Here is a 7,733-nt window from a genome sequence, read left to right on the forward strand (position 1 = left end):
TTGTTTGTAGCCATTTCTTTTTGTGTGTGTGTGGTGGCTGTTTTCTTTCTGAGCTTGATGTTTCTTCTTTTTACACCAGTCCCTTTAGCATTTCTTGCATGGCTGGCTTGGTGGTGATAAACTCCCTTAGCCCTTTTTTGTCTGTGAAGCTTCTTATTTCCCCTTCAATTTTGAATGATAGCCTTGCTGGATAGAGTATTCTTGGATTCAGTCCTTTGCTTTGCATCACTTTGTAGATTTCCGTCCATTCTTTTCTGGCCTGATGTGTTTCTGTTGAGAAATCATTTGATAATCTAATGGGAGATCCCTTGTATGTTACTTTCCGTCTCTCTCTTGCAGCCTGTAAGATTCTCTCTTTGTCCTGAACATTTGCCATGGTAATTATGATGTGTCTTGGTGTGGGTCTTTTCGGGTTCACCTTGTTTGGGACTCTCTGGGCTTGTGTGACTTTTTTCTTCCCCACCTCAGGGAAGTTTTCTGATATTATTTCTTCGAATAGGTTTTCTAATCCGTGTTCATCTTTCTGTTGTTCTGGCACCCCTATTATTCGTATGTTGTTTCGTTTCATGTTGTCCCAAAGCTCCCTTAGGCTCTCCTCCTGTCTTTTAATTTTTTTCTCCATTTGCCGTACAGTTTGAGTGTGTTTTGCTTCCTTGTCTTCTAATTCACTAATTCGGTCCTCCGCTTCTCCCAGTCTACTGTTGATACTTTCAATGGAGTTTTTTATTGAGGCTATGTCGCTCTTCATTTCTTCTTGGGACTTACTTAAGTTGTTGATTTTTTCATCTGTTTCTTCTAGCTTCTTGCATAAGTAGTTGAGTTTTTCATCTGTTTCTTCTTGCTTCTTGAACATCCGGTGCATGTACTCTAGGAACCTTATTCTGAATTCTTTTTCCGTCATGTTGCATATCTCTGTCTCACTTAGCTGCTTTTCTGGTGAGTCCTCCTTTTCTTTCCTTTGGGGGTTTCTTTGTCTACCCATGTTTGATCTCACTGACATGACTAGTTGTTGAATTGTTCAGTGGCTGGACCCTGGGAGGCAGTGGCTGCTCCCTGGGTGGCAGTGGCTCCTCGGGCTGTGGTTGCTCCTTGGGCGGTTGTGGTAGCAGCGGCTCCTCTGTTGATAGCAGAGCCTCTGGTGGGTGCTGTTCACAGCTGTGGTGGCTCTTCTGGCTGGTGGAGGGAGGCTTCACACACAGCAACTGTTCCCCAGGCGGAGCGTATGGTGATCAGGAGGCCGCTGTTGCTTGAATCTGAGTGCTGGGGTCCAATCCCAGCGGGTCCAGGGGTCCCCAAAGGTGTGGACGGAGTCGGCGAAGAAGGAATGACACGAAGACAGCCTTCAGTTGATCAGCAGCCTAGTCAGGACCTCTAGCCAGGATCTCTGTCTTCCTTTTGTTAAGTTGTATGAGTTCCCTATATATTTTGGCAATTAACCCCTTATCAGATGTATCATTGGCAAATATGTTCTCCCATAGAGTGGGTTCTCTTGTTATTTTGTTGATATCCTAAGAAACCCAAAACACTCATCAGAAAGAATATATGCATCCCTTTGTTCATAGAAGCTCAATTTATAATAGCTAAGATTTGGAAACAACCTAATTGCCCATCAGCAGATGAGTGGACTAGAAAACTGTGGTACATCTACACAATGGAATACTATGCTGCTATAAAAGAGAAAGAACTCTTGCCATTTGCAACAGCATGGATGGACCTGGAGAGTATTATGCTGAGCGAAATAAGCTAGTCAGAGAAAGATAAGTATCACATGAGCTCACTCATACTTGTAATCTAACTAACCAAATAAACTGATGATCAAAAATAGATCCAGAGACATAGAAGCATGAACAGATTGTTTGAACTCAGAGGAAAGGCAGGGGAGGGTGAGTGGGAAGAGATCAACCAAAGAACTTATATGCATATATGCATAACCCATGGACACAGATAATGGAGTGGTGAGGGCCTGAGAGGGGGTTGGCAGGGGAGGGGGTTGACAGGGGAGGGCTGGAAGAGGTTAATGAGGGGAAAAGAAGGATCTATGTAATATTTTCAACAATAAAGATTTAAAAAAAGAAAAGAAAAAAAAACATTGGGGTTTCTTTTTTCAGTATTTGTATTAGTAATAGTAGTATTAATAAGATATGATAAACACTAATACTCATGCTGCAGATAACAGCATCAAAGTTCACACGGGAAAATATTGGATTTTTCCAAAAGAAGACATTTACAGAATCATACTGAAAGGAGAATGAGGAAGTTCTATCACATTTCTTTTTATTCTTGAAGCAACATTTACCAAAGTTGATCATTTGCTAAATCAACATAAAAATCACAATTGCCAAAGCAAAAGATAAGCATTATTCTCTGACATTTATAAGAAAACTGGAAATAAATTATGAAATAGTAGCAAACAAAACAAAAACTTGAGAAGTTAAAATTATTCTCCTAAATAGCTCTCAGGTCAAAGAAAATATAAAAACTAAAATTATAGAATAATTTAAAATAATGACTGATAGTGGGAACACCACAGAGAAAAACTTGGGAGATGCAATCAAACCTGTACTCAGAGGTAAGTCAACATCTTTAAATGATTGCATTATTCACAAAATTAAGAATAAATGATAATAAATAAAAGATTTAAAAAAACACAGAAAAAGCATAGGAAGATTAATACAGATTGAAGTAGAAAAAGAATTAAAACAGGAAATGTAAACAATTTGAAAACGAACTCACTCTCTTATTTCCACAAGAATAAAAATAAAGGCAGTGCCCTAAGTGGTCCCAGATCTGTCTCTCTCCTCAATAATGTTCAGAAGGAACAGACCTAGGGATGCCCCTTCTTCCAGGGACACCCCTTCTTCCAGCCTCTGACCACCCTGCAACCTCTTTTCCAGTCCCCATCATCAGAAGCATCTCAGCCATCCTCAGCCTCTGAGACCAGCCAACACGGTTTTTTACTTTAACACCTAATTGCCAAACAACCATGAGCTCCCTGATTCATCAGAATTATTCCACCGAGGTCGAGGCTGCCATCAACCAGTCAACCTGCACCTGAGGGCCTCCCCCACCTACCTCTCTCTGGCTTCTATTTGGACCTCAACAATGCGGCTCTGAAGGGCATGGGCCACTTCTTCCAAGAGTTGTCCGAGAAGAAGCTCCAGGGCACAGAGCATCTCTTAAGGATGCAAAAACAGTGTGGTGGCCGCATTCTCCTCCAGGACATGCTGAAGCCTTCCCAAGATGAGTGGGCAAATCTCAAGCTGCTACAGAAGCCGCCAGGGCCATGGAGAGGATCCTGACCAGGTCCTTCTGGATCTGCATGCCCTGGGCCCTACCCGCACCGACCCTTATCGCTGTGACTTCCGGGAGAACCACTTCCTGGGTGAGGTGGTGAAACTCCTCAGAAAGATGAGCAACCACCTAACTAACCACAGGTTGGCCCGCTTGACTGGGCTGGCCGAGTATTTCTTCAAAAGGCTCACCTTCAAGCATGACTAGGAGCCTTTGGAACCCAAGGGCCTTTGAGAGGCCCCTCTGTATCCCCCATGGAATCTGGTTTTTGCCTGAGCCTCTCCCTGAAACCACTAGGCATCCTTTTAAGCGCCCTGGAGCCCTTTCCCATGCATTGGACCAAATGGAAATAATAAAGCTTTTAGCAGAAAAAATAAATTAATAAACCCTTGGTAAGACTATGAAAAAATCATAAACATTCACAAATAGAAATTATAAAGTGGATATTAGAATACATATAGAAATATATAAATATTATATATATGTATATATATGTGTGTGTATATATATATATATATATATATATATAGAGAGAGAGAGAGAGAGAGAGAGAGAGAGAGATCTCAGATATCTCACAAACATGCATAACTTATACCTGGCCTAATAATTTTGAAGATCTCAACAATCTAGAGACAAGTATTTTTGAAAAAATTTAAAATTAACTGAATAAAAATAGGAAAACTTAGACAAATTAAAGCACTTGAGAAAATATGTATAAAAATTCTTTTTTAAAAAGCCAGTCCATTATTATGCACAACCCATTTCAAGAAAAAAAATAACCCCCATGCAATGATAACAATGTCCTCACATCATCACCATCTTCATCATTATTCCAACAACAGACACATGTATTTAATGCTTACAATGATCCAGGAGCTGCATAGGGCTTTGCTTCTATAATCTCATTTAACCTCACAAATGCTCTGTATGATAGGTCCTTGTATTTCCATTTTATAGGTGATAAAACTGATACTTAGACAAGTTAGATAATTCACCTAAGGTTATAGGACTGGCAAGGGAACAACCCGGGATTTGAACCAAGGTCTGTGTATATCCCCAAAGCCCATGGGCTCAATGGCTGTGCTTTACAGCCTTGTCTATACAAACAGTTCCTAAAACACAGAAAAAGATTAACATCTTCCAGATTAATTGTGTGAAACTTGCATAAACTTGCTAGCAAAACTTGATGAAGCTAGTAAATAATAAAAAAAAGGAAAGGTACCAGGCAAACTCACTTATGAAGTCTTAAAAGAGCAACAAATAGAGACCTGCAGTTGTGAAAGGGAGAAAGGATCCTGACTAATGGTTTGCTATGATTTCATCCAGTGCACTAGACCAAGCAATAAGTTCAGATACATCTATGCAGACACTACAAAGATATCTGTGACATTCAAATTCTATTTCTGAGTTTTGTTCATTTAAAGTGAGGCAGAAATAGAAGAGTACTTCCATAATATGGCAAAGAAATTCTATCCAATAGCCAAACATAGTGAACTAGAGGCCTGGTGCATGACATTCATGCAATGGTGGTGATGGCAGCAGTGGGGCGGGTGGGGGGGGGGGTGCTCAGCCCGGCCTGCGCCCTTTCGCAGTCCTGAAGACTTCAGGGAATGTCCGACTGACATCCCACAGTCTGACATCCTTAGTGCTGCTGCCGAATCGGGCCACTGCACTCGCCAGTCATCAGCCCGGCTTGTAGTTGAGCGGGTGCTCCCCCTGTGGGAGCACACTGACCACAAGGGGGCAGCTCCTGGTGGTCAGTGCATGTCATAGCAACAGGTTGTTCTGCCGTTCAGTCAATTTGCATATTACCCTTTCAGGATAATAAAACAGGAGCCTCATTCCTCTGCATGAGGACAATATGAAAATAGATCAACAAAACATTTCTAGTTGATACAATGAGAACAGAAACAAAGGACATATGTAAATTTGGGGGAAAGTTTAAGTTTTCAGACCTTTATCTCTTTACTTTGGAAGGCAAAGGAATATTACTCCACCAAGTTTGGTAAGTTCATATTTATTTGGTAAGGTCATGAATGGTATAAGAGCTTTAAACACATTTGAGTTGAGGTAGAGCATAAAACCATACATTTTTGGTTCTGAAGGTTCCTTTAACCTCAAAAATTTTTACAACCATCCACATGCTAATTTTTTGTGTTTATCATTTGCTGATTCAGACAATAGACTATGGTAAAAACCCAGTAAGAGTTTAGTGACATTTTAAAAGGTCATTATAATACACTAATTCATTACACTAGATATATATGTATTTAGATACATATACATATGCATTACATACTTCTTTATACTTTTGAAAAATTGTAGTACATGTAGGCTATTTGAGATTCATATGAATTTACAAGCCCTTCCCATAACTCTGCAGTTCCCTCCCCCTCCTAGAGTTCGTGGCCCTGAGGCAGGAACAACTGCTGGAGACACCTTCGCAATTCAGGAGAACAAGACATCCTGGAGGGAGAACATAGCCTGGAGGGACGCCCTCTTGATCTGACAAGTCTGCAAGATTACTCAGGAGGGCTGTGACTCACTATTTCACAAAGGCCATGAAAGGCACCTGATAAGCACATAGAGCTTGGTTCCTATTTTTACATGTTGAAGTAGCTGTGATTCACCCATGTAATTCTAATTAAGTAAGACAGACTAGAGAAATCCAACTTCTCACATTTTCTAAAAATATATTTTTATTGATTTCAGAGAGAAAGTGAGAGAGAGAAACAGCAATTATGAGAGAGAATCATTGATCTGCTTCCTCCTGCATACCCCCTACTGGGGATCGAGCCTGCAACCCCGGCATGTGCCCTGACCAGGAATCAGTCGTGACCTTCTAATTCACAGGTTGGTGCTCAACCACTGAGCCACACTGGCCAGGCCAAGTTCTCACATTTTCATAAAGAGCCATATTGTGTATTAAATATAACAAATGATAACCACACGTCAAGAGAAGAGGATGCTGAGTGTTCAGTTTGGTAGGTATTCACTCTTTAAGAAAGGACACAGTTCAGAAACAAATATTCACTGCCTCCCAATGTAGTCACATACATACATTCAGAAAGATTTATAAATAAAATAGTTAACAATGACAATTAAATGGAAAGCAGCAACTTATTGATGGAGAATTCATCCATTAAAAGCTTTCCATTCATAATGGATTTCGCCCAGAAGTGGGTTCTTCATTCCTCCCTGGAGGCTGCATTCTTGGTAGCTACTTTCAGAGCATTGCCAGCACCGTTACACACTTGCTTTATATAGCTTTCGAGCTGCTCTGCCGCTCTCCTCTGGCCAAAGGACTTCATAAAAGCTGCTGGGGAATAAGAGGCACAGACAGTTCGTCTCCCAGGCTTGGAACCCACTGCCTGGGCAGGTTCCATCGAAGTGTCTGCTGTTTCCAGGACACTACAGTGATCTCAGCTAATCATTATTCTACCCTTGAGTTTATCATCTGACTATATGATGACTCGAATGCAATTCTTTTTGTGTCATTTGTCACCACTCACACTGGGATTTCTTTATCCAGGAAGACCTAAGGCCAACTCTGACCCTGGCCCTTACTAGCTAGAAGAAAATTGTACCTTGCCCCTCTGAACCTCAGTCTCCGGATACGTAACAAGGAGAGAACTTTGGAATTATCACAGTAATGAGTGTGAAGTACCTGTTTCACATCAGGCTTTGGAGGTAAAGTTTCTTCTCTTCTCTCGCCCTTATATACCCTCAATTCCCAATTTGAGGGATTAGTCCATGGCCTGTCTTCAGGCTGCAACTTGTCTAATGGTTTGAAGATTTTTAAATGAAGTTAATATTAGAGACTGCCTTGGAAAAGCACTTCATCAGTTTTTTCAGGATCCAAAACATAATGTAATCTTTCCTTCTCTACTCTCTCCTTTTACTCTGTCAACAAGTAGAACATGTGCCTTTGATTCAAAGCATATTAAAGAATGTATCCTCGTCCTGGACAGATTGTTCAGTGGTTAGAGCATAGGCCTGTGCACCAAAAGGCCGTGGGTTTGATTATGGTCAAGGGCACGTACCTGGGTTGTAGGTTTGACCCCCGGCCCCAGTTGGGGCACGTGCAGGAGGCAACCAAGTCTCTCTCACATTGGTGTTGTTTCTCTCTCTCCCCAATCCTTCCTTCCCACTCTCTCTGAAAATCAATGGAAAAAAATCTTCAGGTGAGGATTAAAGAAAAAAAGAACAATGTATTGCCAAGCTGCTCTATAACTGTTCTCAGAGGCGTGCCTCATTTCAAATAAATGCTAAGGTCCTTAAAAATAGAAGGAATTCTTTCTACTTGCTCTCCTACAAGGAAGTCCAGTTTAAGTTTTCATACATAGTGGGTACTCAATGAATACTTGCTAACCCACCATCACTTTTATGAAATCAGACAATTTTTCAAAAATTAACATAACCTCTCATTTATTAAATACACT

The 7,733-nt window shown here is 40.9% G+C and overlaps 1 pseudogene; it reads left to right on the plus strand.

The window, feature by feature from the left end:
• The first annotated feature begins 2,983 nt into the window (after positions 1–2,983).
• LOC102426613 lies at positions 2,984–3,498 on the plus strand (annotated as a pseudogene).
• Positions 3,499–7,733: the final 4,235 nt, after the last annotated feature.

The sequence above is a fragment of the Myotis lucifugus genome, unplaced genomic scaffold (genome assembly GCF_000147115.1).
Source record: "Myotis lucifugus unplaced genomic scaffold, Myoluc2.0 scaffold_116, whole genome shotgun sequence".
Taxonomy (NCBI): domain Eukaryota; kingdom Metazoa; phylum Chordata; class Mammalia; order Chiroptera; family Vespertilionidae; genus Myotis; species Myotis lucifugus.